The sequence below is a fragment of the Colletes gigas genome, unplaced genomic scaffold, assembly GCF_013123115.1.
Source record: "Colletes gigas isolate AHSC1104 unplaced genomic scaffold, ASM1312311v1 Colletes_gigas_Sc00026, whole genome shotgun sequence".
Taxonomy (NCBI): domain Eukaryota; kingdom Metazoa; phylum Arthropoda; class Insecta; order Hymenoptera; family Colletidae; genus Colletes; species Colletes gigas.
In genome coordinates, this window is record NW_025106655.1 from 2,335,244 (window position 1) to 2,351,336 (window position 16,093).

The following is a 16,093-nucleotide window of genomic DNA, read 5'->3' on the forward strand; positions in this document are numbered from 1 at the left end:
ATAAGCAATTTCATGGAAATTCCGTGGATCGTTAGTGTAACGATCTTCAACGAGAATTAATTCCTTCGGTTCCTTAAGGAGAAGTCCTGTCGTTCGTATGTGGGTCGCAGGACAGTTAGCGCGTAAAAGCGATATTTTTCTTTTCGATTCCTCGTCGGTTCTCGGTTTATTATTCCCTGGGTCTCGAGGTGGATTCGGTGAACGCATTTCTAGGACGATACGAAGCAGATAAAATATTCGCCAGCGCGGAGGATAAATGTAAGTCGGTTGACAGGGATCGTCTTAAGCGAAGGGACACGTTTTTCGAGCGAGATGCTCGTTGATCCTTGGCTGATTCCACTTTTTATCCCGTGGAATCGATCATCCGTCGCGTCGTTCGCCCTCTCGGCGATATTACGGAGCGTGTGTGTCTCTACGAGAATTCGCGTGACGAGTATCGGACGTCGCCGTAGACGAGATCGGAATATCAGTAGTCGTTTCGCTTAAATCGAGGGTAAAATCGGGCTCGTACGATCGACCGATTTCGGTGGATTTATTTCGATAAACCAACGCGTTTGCCACTCGTTCCACGTACGGCGTCTTTCACAACGCGTGGCCTCAGCTTCTGCTTATACAGGATATTAGTGTTAGGATAAAGGGCGATGAAAACATAAAATAACATATTCTCATACGTGGCTCCCATACTTGTACCACAAGACTTAGCGACTGTTTACAATGGGTTAAAAACTGCATCGGTTACAGGCGGTCAGCACAAAGCAAGCAAGCGTACGGAACACGCGTGCCTCGAAGGAAATATCAATTTCTGTCGCTGTTTTTAATAAACCTCCAAAAGCAAAGTTTCGCCGGCTCGATCTAAATATCTCGATAGTGGGATCTACGAGCCGGTTCGGTTTCGAAAATATTTATTCGCGTCACGGTTGGTTCGCGATGCGTGGTCGTGCTTTCAAAAGCTCAGATACCGCTATACGGCTGTAAGTACGTATTATACATATGCGCGTCGCGTGACGTCAGTGTCTGTGTGAGCGGGCGTATAGAAGCGTGGAAGAGGGAAAGAGCGGGGCGTATAGTTGAATGGGTGGATATGCAGAGGACAGCGTGCCTCTTTGCGCAACCCCGAAAGCAATATATCGATGTTTAGCAACCAATAAACGGATCCCTCAAAGAGGGCTTTTACCGTAAAGCGCCGGTGCTTCGACGTCTCGTTCCTTCCATAGATGTTGCGCTCGCACACGCTCGGGGAACGAGAGTACGTACACGCCATCGCGGGTGTACGTTAACGGTGGCAACCGAACCACTCCGCTTTTATGGCTCAAAGTAAACGCATTTATAGAGCCGTTTTGCCGCCAACGCGTCGACGTAACCTCGCGACCGACCATTTAACGCCGCTTTTATGATAATGTTATCAATAGCTCGCGACCCTCTTTCCTTTCCCTGCGATCAGCTGCCTCTATTTCACAATTATTTACGACTCGCCTCGCTATCGTTCACCTGTCTCGCGGAAGCTCGCGACCGCTGGTTTTACCTGCGACGTTCGACGTTTCCGGGAAACGGTCGTCAGTCCTGGTACCCTTCGATCCCGAAGACCAAACGAAGCCAGGTGAGAATCGCAAGAACCTAACGATTCTGACCTTTTCACCCCTTTAGATAGTTTTTTTTTATGGTGGATGTTGGAATAATTGTACGCGTCGGAGACGAGACACTTGTCAAACTTAACTATTCGCGATCCTATGATTTTATTCTAAAAAATACAGTTTTTGGTCTCATATTTTACGACAAGTCAACATAGTAACAGATTTATATCGTGAAAATAGAAAATCACAGTTTACTCTAAAATAATTGACCTCCAGTAAGCTGACCATGCACTTTTTTTTATCAAGTGCAACGATTATTACGAACCTTTGGTCTATATTTAAAAAATATCTCGTATCTCGCGAGGCACCGAGTCCAAGAAGTATCGAAATTATACCCTTCGCGGAGCGCGGATCGTCTAGTGATTGCTTTACGAGCAGAAGAAATTAAGTTAAAAGCCGAGTAGTCTGTGTCGGACATTCTGTCCAGAAGCGTCGCGTTTTTACGCCTCTGTAATAAAACTCCGTGTACTCGTTCGAGCGGGCAACTATAACAGCCGAGGGTGAAGAAATCGAGCAGAGCTGGCTGACGGAGACCCAGGGTTCTTTAAGGTGCTCTTATATTGTCGCTGGCATCGTAGTGTCTCTCGCAGCTTCTTCATAATTCTTCCGTGAAGTGGAGGAAATAGTTACCGCGAGAAACCGCCGAGTAGCGGTTGTAATCTTGACTTCTTCGGTTCGGGGTTTGGTCCCGGGTAAAAATTGCATTGTCACGAATCCAAGAAAAATAATTAATAGCATAGACATTAATACCTAGAAAATTCGCATTTACTACAGTCTTCGAGATCGCAAGCATCAATTTTAATTCCATCGAAGAACTATAGAATATTCCGGTGAATACAAATGCTATAAATCATGGGAAGGGATTCCGATATCCAGTCGGTGCATCGATATGCCGGAACAAGTTCCTGGAACCATCGAGCGCATTAACGAACCTCGAAGATGCTCGCGATTATTCTAAATATACGTCGAGGGCTTTATCTTGGAGATATCGCGGATCATTGCCAACATGGCAGGCCTGACGTGCTCGTTCCTCCATACTGGCGGACGACGTACGTACGCGAGACATATAGAAACGGTCACGAGCGTGCACACAGGATCCCGAAGAGGGGGAGAAACGAGTAAAAAGGCCAGAGCATTGTACGAATCAGCTTCCTGGAGGGACGCCGGCAACAAAGAAGAAAGACGGTCCGGATGGAAGAATCGAGCAGTCGAGTGGCGAGGGGGTGGCAAGAGGCGCCGGGGGTGGTAGCCGAGAAAAAGAAGCGGAACGAAGGAAAACGGGGGGGTTTCTGGGTAAACCCTGGCCGAACCCTGCTGACCAGTGGGCAGTGGCCTTGACGCGTACGTAGGTCGTCGCGGGGAAAAGGCAGCGTGCATCGCGCGGCGTTCTAGATTCGCCCACACCCAGGATTTCGGGGGAGAATCCTTGAAAACCGGAGACCAGAACGCCATTGGCCGCTCCGAAAGCTCCGTCTGAGGTTGGCCAATCGCGGCCCGGGCTGATAACGGCGGCGGTTCTTCTCTACGTTCCGCCTCCTCAAGACGGAGCGCTTTTGGCACGGTATATCACCAGTCGCTATATATCGGCCAACCTATATCCAGGTCCACTTGTACGCTCTCCTCTATATGGATCGACCATCTTCTTTTCTCTGCACGGAGAAATTTTCCACCCGTCTGGATCGAGTCATCCCTCCCCTCCCACTGACGGTCGTTTGCTACAGCCACTTCCTTACACTGCCGTTTCAAACTTCTTGCTTCTTCTGCTTCTTTTGTCCTCCTCGCGGCGCAACGAGCAAAGGGCGTCTATGTGGCCGAATTATTTTCCGTTCTCGCAAGTTTCGATGGGTCGCCGAATTTCTACGTTTCCCCGGGATACGGTCAGGTGTGTGGGAGAACGTTGTTCGAATTTTGATAAGGATACCGGTAACTCGAATATACGTTTCCTACATTTTTACTTTCTTACCATGATAAAAGAAAAAAAAAATTTCATTTTCTATCGTCCAGAACAAGTGTTGTAATTCGTTAAAACGAATTTAAATCGCATCGCCCATTTATAAGTTAAAAAGGAATAACGTACGGGATATTATGGTATCTGATTATCAATGGGATGCACCGCACGCCATATCGTGTTCGGCATCATTTTCGTAATATGTTATACAAATTAAATAATTAAATTAACGTAGTCGTTCGTTATTCCGCAAATGACAAAGTAACCGTCTTCGAATTAATACGAATTTGTCCGATGGTATTCCTTCGTGCGTGGATACGGGATCAATTAAAACTTTTATCGCCCAGCACAGGCACGCGGCTCGTCTCTTATGTAGCAATATACTTTAATGAATAAAACAGCGATCGAAACTAAATGAAAACAGATGACAGATCCAGATAAGAAAGTCGACTTGAACTAATAAAGTAGTCGACAAATTGGAGTAATTATCCGTCGAGTGTCTCATCATATTGCTGTTATGAGGGTAAATTAAAGACAGCCGCAGAGGAACTTCAGAATTCCACGAAGGCACACTCTCAATTGGAAAAGTCTCCGTACGTCTTGTACTCGCTCTTCTAACGGGTCATAATTTTCAATCATGACAAGAATAAATGCCTCACAGTTATTATTTAACAAAGATATTTAACATACAATCACTTAAGAAAAATCATATATAACAATAAGTTTATTTATACAGAGTCAAATACTGTTGAAATCGTTGTTACATTATCTCAAAATTTCCGTAAAAAAAGACCTAACTTATAATACTAGTTCTGTCGTCTAGTGGTGAACAGGAACATAGATAGTTTTATTTCTGAATCGTTCGGAAGATACAAGTAACCAGATATCGTAAGGCTATTAATGCATATTATCTCGAGTTAATTTCAGTAACGACAAGCTTTGATAAATTTTTATATCTCGATTTTGTCCCGTGGATGCATCGCTACATATTCTTCTTACGCTGTTTAATATGTTTTACGAGACACGATAAAATCTCCTGAGATTATCTGAATGCAATGATCTCGTGGCAAGAATATATCCTGCAATACTGGTATCATAAATGCTGAAATTGCAACATGTATTCTGCCAAATGCTCGGAACATTGACAGTAAATATTGATTTGGAACAAAAGAGGAACCGCTATGATCACCAACCCCTAAAGACAAACGATTCGAGTTTCGAAGTCTATAAATCTCGACCTGTTATTTTACTTGTATCGATGCTCGAATGATCGACGACACACTTTTTCATCGTATAAAAGATCGACGCGAGTAAAACCAAAGCCGCGAGAGAGCATCGGTCGATTCGAGGACGATTAAACACGCTCGCATCGAATATTCCCGTGTACGCGATTGATTCTTAATTACACGTCAGCGCGAAACAAAACCGCAACGATCGTCGGTGGTTCGCGATTACGGTTGCCGGTTTATCTGGCCGTTCGATCGCAGGTGGTGTCGTTCTTGTCGGTAACATCTTGGTTCGCGTGCAGGTTCCGGTCGAGGTTGTTTAAGCTGGTTCCGTCGTCCTCTTTCTAGAAGAAGGTGCGCGCGAGTCGGTGCCCCGTAAGTGGCGTAATGGGACTGCCCCTTCGGTTGACAAGATAAAGGGTGACGATAAGGCTCTTTCCTCGCGGAGGGGGATGACGAGGAAAGAGGGTGCGTGACGGCGGTGTGCCGCGTGACGCGTGTAATAACCGTAGCCGCGGCTCCTTGCACGCACCCCAACGTGCAGTAGAAAACTAAGTGTACACTTACTTCTATACTCGGCCTCGTGCACCATGGGTTACACGACAGGTGCCCATTGCCGAGGATTCTTGAGGAACCGTGGCCGGGAACGAGGGGCGCCACGACCAACTTTCTTTGATGTCGGCTCGAGTCGAGTCGCGGCCTCCACGCCTCCTTTCTAGATTGTGCTTGCACTTTATCAACGCCCGGCACCGGTTATTCTGACTTTCGCGGCGAGACGATAAAGGATTTACGGGAACGTTAAAAGTTTATGCCCCCCTTGGCTCGATTACGGCCTGATTAGCGATAGAGCGTTCCGTTCGCGAATGGAATAATTTTCGAGGAAGGGCCCCTCGGAAATTAAAGAGAATTCGGACCAGTTACCTGCCAGAGGCCTCCAAAGTTCTGTTTTATGCGATAATTATTTAGATACACTGGGCAATATTTCTGTAGTTAGGTAATCTTCAATTGTTCCTTCGGTTATTAGTATACTGTGCAATCTCTTCAATTAATTCTAGTTTACGTGAAAATTACACTCGTACAGAAATTTCAGGGTAAGAGTAGGATGTATTTCCTGTGACATTTAAACAATTTGGTAATGGGGGGGTTAAGCGATTCTCGCAATTGACGCAGCTCTGTGTCAAACCTTTCGTGGCAACCTAACGAGCCAGTCAGATTTTCGGTTCGCTACAATAGGCCGGAATTAATGTGCGACCGTCTCTGACTTCCCTCCCGGAATATGGAACGAACCCGCTAATGAGTTTTGCCTCGCGGCGACGGGCCTAAACACACACACCAGTGCTAGCGAGCCGTGAGAGAACGTATCGCGAGCAGCAGGGGCATAGGCGATCGGCGTCGATATTATACGACGATAATCGATTACGTCGTAACGTCGAATCGGCGTAAATAGCTGATCACGAATCGTGACCGGGACAAACGAACCAGCGGACGGACGGTCCGAGCTGACGTGCACCAATGGACAGACGTTCCGCCTCGACGCATTAATCGAGTTATTAATTATGTAGTCTCATGGTAATTGTGCCTGTAATCTGCCAGCGACGCCGTAAAATATCCATGCGATTTACGTTCCGATGGATTCGGATTTTGGCTCAAATGAGCCGTGATCGTTTCAACCTGTTCCGGCCGCCTCCGATGGTCCCCGCTCCTTGCGCGAAACGTCCGCGGATGCGAACCGTAGGTACTTCCGTCCTCCTCGCGTATTCCCTGGCGTTCACGGAAGTCGTACTATGGCTCGATTTTCGCTCCTCTTTGTTTGCCACTTCGTCGTTACGATACTCAACTCCATAGGCACAGGGTAAACCAGCCATCGACAGGTTAAGGAGAAACTGTTGGGACTGTCTACCTAAACGTTAGATCGAGAATAGTTACCGGATCGGTACTGTTTCTTCATAATTGAAAGCAATCTTCGATTCGACGCGTATTTTGATATTTTCCAGAAAGTCGTCGCGGGTGTTTTCGACTCGCGCGACAAGATTCATCCCGGCGCGAAGATGCTCGCTTCTGGCCGTATATCACGGGCGTACCGATCAGAGAAACGCATAATACGGGCACGGCGAACTCGAGCGTGCCCTGGACGGAGAGAGAGGGCGAATCTCTTGGCGGTCGGAACGCCAGAGAGACGTCGAACGGTGATAAATTTGCGAGAAAGATTTTTTGGACGCGAAGGTTTATCGCTTCCTCGGTTAGACGCAGCGTCGAGGTCGACGGGGAATTAGAGGGACGGGCGTTCGGTACGTATACACAGGTAGTCGGTATCGAACATTTATCAGCGGCCCCAAGACGGGGAGGCTGATCTCGAAAGACAAGCAGCGATTGAGTTACGTTGATTTTATTCCGCATTATTCCACCCAGCGCCGCGATACGGAACCGCTCCTTGGTCCGGATCAGTTTTATTTTTCAGCGGCGAACGGTAGCCTGAATCCGCCGGCGTGCCGGGATTAACGTCATTGCGGTTTTTAAGCAGGCAATTTCCTAATTCGGTTGCCCCGGGATCCCTGATTTATCGCGCTTTTGCCAGTTATTCCGTACTGTCGGTGATTTACGGCTGGGTTTCCGTTCCCGTTCCCGTTCCAGTTACAGACCTCTTCCTTCGTCTCCTTGGTTCTTTCTTACCGTGCCCGAATACCCGCGGCGTCGTTGTCGTTTCCGCCGACCGGTCGCGAAGTTTCTTCCTCTTTCGCGTTCCAATTTTCCACCGAGTTCGAAGGGCGTCGTCGACAATCTTGAAAGGGACACGGCCCGGAAATCGCGCCCAAATCGCCCCTTTGCGCGGCCCTCCTACGGTTAAGTTCCAAGTTATCATTTTCTGTAGGTTGCATTCGAAAATACACGATTAAAATAAGTTTTTTGCAAATATTCAGGGGCCGAAATCGTAGTTAAGGGCGTTGGCCACATGACAGATTGAAAAATAAGGTAACTTTTAGAAATCTTTCACAGTATTGACGGATTAAATTGACGCAAAGGGTGAGTTTTTATACGAAACTCAGTTTTAAACGAAGCAATCGGGTCTCAGTCGATACATAAAAACAGATTGTCGTTTTTACGTAAAACACGATCTTTCTCGCTGTCGACTACGCGAATTATCATTTTCATGAATGTTTTTACCCGCCCTGGGGCGTTAAAATTTATCTTTATACGCAGTAGGAGTCCAATGTCGGTAGCAAGATATCGAAAGTGTCTGCTATTTCTGACTACTACATATTCAGCGACAGTTTGTAGAATTTTGATCACAGTGATTTACAGTCTTGCATGGGCAAAAAATGGTCGATAAACGTTTCAATTTAAGGAGTGAGTTATCCTCGATACAACAGGACAAATTCTATAGTATTGTTCATCGTATAGACTTCGTATGATTTGGAATATCGACAAATCTTCGTTTAATATCATCGTATTTAACACACGGAGTATTCAATGACTAGTGCAAGCTTTTTCACATGAGAAAATAAGTCTAAAGTATACGACAAACCTCTTCGTTTTCCAGAAAATTCGTCGAGCAGGCGAGGTATTGCAACTTGGCCAGCTTGTCTGTCCATTGCTAGTTATTTCTACTTATGTTGTTCTTATCCCTCGAACGGGGAACCTCGAACGTTTCTGTCCCACATTTAAGGCTCGTATTCCGCATTATCCAAAGAAAACAGTTGTAATATATTCGTAAAAATGATGTACCCATCAATTTTTGTTGTATCCTGAATATATGAGAAAATATTGCAAGTGTAATTAATAGCGATATGTGTTATTGAAAAGCAGCCGAACCGCATAAATTGTACATAATTGTATATTTTATTCGCTGGGTACCAGAACGCGATCATTTTCAATGTTACCATTGTTAGTTTAGATCAGGGGCGATATCGTATATCGCGTACGGTTTTACCCACCGTATCGAGCAAAATCGGAAAAAGAGGTGAGTCTGTATTATTGTTAATTTAATTACCAAGTTTGAATGTTTTAATGCTACTCTTATTTTATGCTCGTTATGAATGTGTTCAACGATACGGGTTTAATTACACAATTTGTTTGATAAATTAGAAAGTTATAGAGTTGGAACCTTAAGCGTACGGTTTTGTAGCGTTTTCCCCTACATTTTCTTCGTTCGCGCCATAAAATCCATCGAAAGGGACACGGTCCGGAAGTCGCGGGCATGATTCCCGGCGCCGCGTATCGCGACTCGACGTTTAGAGGAAAAAAAACGGTTCAACGTACTTAACAGATTAATTGAACGCGAAACGTTCACGGTGCGTGCTACGCATCCGCGTGAGAAATTCGATGTATTGTACGTGGCGGGGAACGCGTCGAGGGAACTGGTCTCGTACTACTCCCGGTGTGTTTAAGTCAATAATTAGTTATAATCTTAGCGTAATCGCGGTATGCCGCGATTAACAGTTATAATAAAATCCGTTATCGGCGTACGCAATCGCTGCATGGTAGCGGCAATTAAGTCTGGCTAGAACTAATTCGAGACAGAGTTACAATGAGCGTAATGAGAAACGTCTCGTCCGCGTTTCCTGGTGTACGTTTTATATTTAGAGTTATCGGTGTGAAACGTAGTCACCCTTGCGGTGCGTTTAGAATCTCGTTTGTTACCAGCTCCGTTCTTTAATGACGGCTTAATTACGATCGAGAGAGGAAGAGACGCGAGGTTGTTGCTCGAACTCACGGGGGTGTTGGAATCGGAAATCATCGCTAGATTACGTAGATCGTAAACACGTTCTATACCTTGTTGCTTTATTACTAGGGAGTAATAAGTAGACCTTTCAACGTTATTCGAGTCGTAAAAGAATAGGTTCAGAAGTTTCTCTAGACTCTAGTAGACATAAATCCTAAAACCCTTAAAGGTATTATACATACTCTACTTTCGAATTTTTTCTATCTTCTATCTTCTATTTGAAACTCCTGTCGTCTTGCTCTAACAAACTCCAAATGATATTTGGCAGTAAGGAATTTACTGTAGGGATACTCTTAGCCCACGAATCGACTCCCTCGATCTTTTTCGTCGCGCGAACAACCGTATTTCGGACGTAAGGCGTTTCGCGCTCGATCGTATATTTTTACATGCTCGCGCGAAATAATTCCCCGCCGCGGCTTTTGTTGTGCGGGAGTACGGGGAAACTGTTGTTTCTCTGCGTGCAAAAACAGAAGGTACGCGGGCGGTTCCGATTCACGGTGGACTGATCATCGCGCGAAAACACGAGCGGCTTGTTTTTTCAAGCGGGAAACTCGATCGGGGTCCAGTCGCCGGAATACGCGTCTGCTGTTTGTGAAAACATACTTAAGAGATAGTTTTTGGAACACGTTTTCTAGGAAGCCTCTAATTCTAAATACGGCAAATATCGAAACGTTCGCTATGATCGTACGGTTTAGACGACCGTCTGCCATAAGCCACGCTTTTCTACTTCTTGGCTCCGGCACAAACTATTTTGAAATCTTTCGATGAGAGTTGGTTGGGTCTTTTTCTTATAAATGAAACGGTTATATTATATAGGTAGATCGATAAATGATTTTTCAGATTATATAAATCTGGTGCAACATAATCCGACGGCCAGCGATAATCAAATGGAAGAATTAGTGTAATAATTAATGTTCTTCCCGACTATACGCATAATACGCGAAAAAATGAAACAATTTTAGTACAAAGCAAGTAGGGTGGGAATCTGGAGTATAAAACAATAAACTGACATTGTTACTCGGAGGGTCGTAAAACAACGGTCGAAACGTTTATGTTGATAATAACTTATGCTTGTGAATGGTAAAACTCTGCCGTTCAATAGCGGATCTTTCTCACCGGTGAGTCTGATCTAACGTCTCGTCTCATAAAAGATAGTTTCCATCTGGGAGGTAATTCTAAAGCATCCGTTAGAAACGCTTTACTAATGAGTCCTCCGGCGCAGGAATTCTCAGTGGGGGCACAGCGAAAGATTCCTAAGCGAGCTACATCAAATATTATAAATAAAAATATATCATTCAAAAAATGTTGAGGATCGTTTTCGAATTAGTAGTAAAATTGAAAAAAGAATCGTGTATCTCTCGCTGAAAGCTTTAGTCGAATTTTTAAAAATTCGTAACAGTTTCGATATTACAAATGGAGGTGGTTTCCGGTTTATCTCTAACAACGCTGCAACCAGTGGCGGATACGAAGTAATCGGGGCGTGAAATTAATTACTTTGAGGGGCTCTTTCCTTTTCTAAAACGTTTTATGAAAGGTAAATGTTAGTATTATGAAAATATATTTATTTTCTGTTATATTATTAGTAACTATTATAATTACAATTAACTGTAACGAACACACGGGCATAGGCAAATGAAAGGTCTGCGAAATTTTATACTTCGTTGGTTTATACGGACACAATTTAGAAAATCATCATACGTGTCATTGAACTCTCGCGAGAATTGGCACGTCACGAACACATGACGCGCGAAGGCGCGTTAAAGTCGCCTAGAAAAGCTTCGGGGGCAGCCAGGAATTTTAACGCTGTCCCGAGGAACATCGATCTTCCTTACGATCGACGCGTTCCCAAAGAAATGGCCGATCGTGTATTTACGTGGCTAAGGGTGGGTCGGAAGTGTATCAGTAAACAGAGGAGGCGAGGGTAGAGTCAGGAGGAGAGAACACGCTAGAGGGAGAAACCCTCAGAAGGATCGTTTCGAGGTTAACGAGGAGGGCCGTGATTCGAGGGGGGTGGCTGTAGAAGAGACTGGAAGGGTGGTAGCAGAGCAGATAATGGCGGGGACAGCAAAGGCAACGGTAATGGCAGCCCTTGGGACGTTGCTCGGATTCGAAGGATCGACACTAGCAAGGGAACGCTCGTTAGCACCTTCTAACGGTCACGGATCACAGCCGCGTTTATGGATCCTGTCAGGATGTCCAACCCCTGTCTCTGAGCCGTCGTCTTGGTGTCCGCCCTTCGAACCCTCGGTTCCGTTCTTTCCAGCTAATTGTATCTATCCTGGCGCTAATTGACGGCTAGCCGGACACTCGACCGTCGGAATTTTATTTGCTCGATCGGATCGGAGGCGTCCGGATCCCACGGGAGAAATCGGTAATTCGAATTTTCGATCCGTGCCGGTGACCAGGAATTATGGACCCGATAAATAACGCTGCATCCAAATTATAATACCCGTAAACGTCGCGCGCTTTATACACGAGGACGATAATTTACAAAAGAACGTCGACTCGCGTTTAATTATCCCAGTTGCGTGTGCTTTTCTACCGCGCTCCTTGATTTTCCATTGTGCTTTTAATTAATTTTAATTACCCCCGGAGCGGTGCATCTTCGCCAATTTCGCCCGGCAAAAATATATAGATTTATTAATGTAAATTGAACCTCTCGATCATGAAGAGGTACATCCATATTCTCTGTTCTCGTCTTATTTGTTTCTTCGGCGCGAATTCTAATTTCGCAATGATCATAAATTTGGCACGTTAAACGTATTATTAATACTACGTACGTTCGTTTCGCGCGTCACCTTCGTATCTTGACGATCTTCCTTGTAAAAATATTCCGCCTTGTTCTCGGACCGGTCCGATATAAATTAGCGCCGCGGAGATCTCCCTGGTCGCGCGAATTAAAGAATTTCATGGTTTCGGTTTAGAAATACCGCGGTCGACACGTGAACAGCGGGAAGTGAAATGAAAAAGGGGAAGAAAAAGTAAAAGACCTTTGTCCTTTCTAGCAGCGTTCCATAAGCCGAGGCGATATCCTCCGGCGATGGTCGTTAGATCGCCGTTATCGCCGTCGCCGTTAGTTACTCCACCTATTGTAACAATTTCATAGAGGTCCGTGCAGGGTGTGTAAAACCCTGCAACGGCCTCGCGTGTCGGAAGACGATAGTCGTCACAGTGACTGTTATATCAAACGGGGTCGAGATTGCGATAACGACTTGGAACATACGTAGGATACACGGTTTACGTACCTACACTCCTGCGGAGTAGTTAGTGAGAACGTGCTTTCGTCCTACGCACGAGAGGGTTGCAATGTCGTAGGACCGTTATCCACCCTCCTCTTTTTCGCCACTGCCGCACACCGCGTATTAAATGTTCCGCGCAATGGCAATAAATTCTCCTCAAAAAACGTTTACCGTTATCACTTTCCCCTGTTTTCACCGAGTCGAGTCTTTACGCGTGCCTATTCCTATTTACTCATCGATCTTTCCCCAAGAGGCTTATAGGTCAAATCTTAACCGGAGGTACAATATGCATAAGACAGAATTCTTGTTACCGATATTCTCTAAAACGTTGATCTTCTCGTATCTCGAAAGAAAGTCAGCGACGAGGCACGGTAGGACTGTATCATAGTCGACTCGCGAGCCACGCGGGAAAAAGGGCACACACACCCGGGGGGATAGATTTCTACGCCAGTGGCCGGTAGGTGGTACGTATGTAAAGGAAGCCCCAGTTCTACGTAAGCCGGAACGCCGGCGTTCGTGGTCGAAGCCAATCTCAGTCCACGCTGGCCATTTGGCGTTTCCTCGGTCGTGCCGGTCGTACACACACACGAGTTTGCCTTTTATTCCGTTTAACCCCTGCCTCCGAGCACCAGCTTCGCCCCCTCTCTCGACGGAGCGAGAAAGAGAGAGAGGCCAGGGCAGCTTCCTAAATGATTAATTACCGATCTCCATCGCGCGGAGGGATCCCGCAGGAAGGCGGGTCGTTGGACGGCCTTAAAGTAAGCTCATTTCTAAAACGGATATTCCGTGTTCCGCGTGCCATGGAACGGCATTCGGTGGCCCCCGACGGGTTGCTGCCACTTGGCCGCCGCCCGCCAACCCCCTATCGCGTCCTCCCCCCTGTAGTTGCGTAAGCTCTGCAGACCAACGGGGTTCCCTCTTCGCGTGGCTCGTCGACTTCGCGGAGATTGCGAGCCCGATACCGAGCGCTCTCTCTGGCCCCTGGCGTAAATGAAATGCGTTACGTGCCAGAAAAGAAAGGAGAGAAAAAAACAGTTTCTACCTTGTTCCGTTGATCGATGGGCCAGAAAGTTCTCGCGCGAGACCAGGTGGCACGACGCAGCGCGGGTGCTGCCCTTATTCCCGGATTTTCCCGGATCGAAAGCTTCGATATTGCGATCGCGACTAGGAAACGCCGTTTCTTTTCAGTTCTTCGCGCGATCCCCCATCGTCGAAAAAAATTTAGGGGACGCGATGCTGGAACTCGTCCTTTAATTTACAAGATTTAAAAAAATTCTCATAGCTCGACAGAATATAAATAAACGTACGTAGAAAGTTTGAAGTCGAATAGTTTCCACAGGAAGAAATCTCACAGTTCCCAGGGACTCCGAACTAGACGAAGCTCTCGAACTGATTTTCATTCGTGCGATGGATATTCGTTGCTGTGCGCGTTACGATCGTTTAACGGCGACTTCGCGAAGATTTTATCGATCGGGTGCGATCGAGCGATCAAAATCATCCCGCGGAAAGACGGCGAGAAAGAGATTCGGAATCTCTGCCGACGATTCTCTTTTCGTCGATCCTTCCGTGTTCTTTCCTCTCTGGTGCCCCTGCCCCCCTTATTCCCCACCCATTTACTCGGTACCTCTGTCTGTGTGCGCGTTTTCGTGCGATACGCTGTGTTATCGTTTGCATTGCAAATGGCAACCCACCCCGCCCACAGTCAAACACACCGAGACCCCGAGGAGCGTGCGCGTTTTATGGTGAAATCGGGCGCGTGTGCGAGCCTCGCCGATATATCGAGTCCTACGCGGGATGAGTCACGGGGAATCGGAACAACCCTAATGATGCCCTCTTAAGGGGGCCAACTTGTCGAATTTCGACGTGTCCCGCCGCGTTCTCGAATTACTTTCGCATCGCGGCGGAACTCGCCGATTGAGAAGCGCTAATAAGCGAGCACGACCATCCGGCCAAATACCTGAGTAGCTGACTTTACGCGACCGAAATGTTCCTCCAACTGTCGCGGTTCGATATACAGGGTGGTTCGTAACTACTTCGTGGCGAATGGGGGATGTATATTTCTGCCTTCTTTTGTTTACAATGCGAATATACGCAATTTTTGTGGGATCTTTTTATTTAATAATAATATGTCTGAAAAGGTACAGTAAAGAGAGACGAAATGGTATAGAATGTAAATGACAATGAAGTCAGTAGACACCATTTTTCGAAAAGTTGTCTCAAGAAACCGGGAATGGAAGATTCTCTGGTCGCGAATTCCGCTGCCGGCTCATCCCCCGCGTCCACCCTCACGGTTCGTATTTTAATTCGTCGCGCGTGTTTTCGCGTGGCACCCTGCTTTCGCGACTCTCGTCTGCCAGGACTTACTTTTTTTTCTTCTTCTCCTTCCTTATCCCGAGAGCCAGGTTTACTTAAGATATTAAAGTACTCACCCTTCTTCCAGCTTTCTTTTCCGTTCGCCCTCTGCCTCTTTCCCTCGGTCGTCCCGAGGGTGCCGGGGAGGATCCTTCGCCTTTTGCCGGCATCCTCGGGGGAGTTCGGTGCCTGAGCGTCGGCTTCGCTTAATTTGTAAGCGGATTTTTGCACTAATCAACGGATTTAAGAAGGACAAGAGACGACGGAAAGACGAGGGAACGGGGACAGGAAGAACGAGGAGGCCGGCGAGAGGACCAAAGACGGGGGACAAGAAAGTCATTTGAATTTATTTTAATTATACTAACGAACAGGCCGCGGAACAAGGGCCTAACGAATTATTTGCTCGAATATGATTGCACGGAATTTCTAACGAAGGATCGACCGATCTCTGCCCGCGTCTTTGGGGATCGTTACCGTTGACTGATGGGGGGCGTCCATCGTGCTCGCTGGGAGCGTTACAGTTTCGCCCGGTAATCGTGGAAACGGAGTTCCCTGATGACGATTTCCCTCCTTTGACTTCGGTTTTGCGCAACGCCCTCGCGAACCAAAGAAATTTACCGCTTAGAATCTAGACTACGCTCGATCAAATGCGCGCGAAACGAAGCGAACGTGAGATTGCATTCCCGGGCCGGCTCGCGTTAATAAATCATTTCGTTAGCGACGGAGACGTTAAAGAACCCGACGGGCGATAATGGATCGCGTGATTATTCACGGATCTTGTATCGATCGCCGAGCGATATTGCGACTAGCGTGGCCGGGATACGAGACGAACGCCTCCTTTGCATCTAAGAGAAGAACCGTTTAAGAGTTGCTCCATAGATACTCGTATAATTTACGCGCATCGAGACACCTTGTGCATGCCCGCGTTCGCATCGTCGCGAATTTAAGGGGACAATAAACGGCCTCGTTTCGCGGCG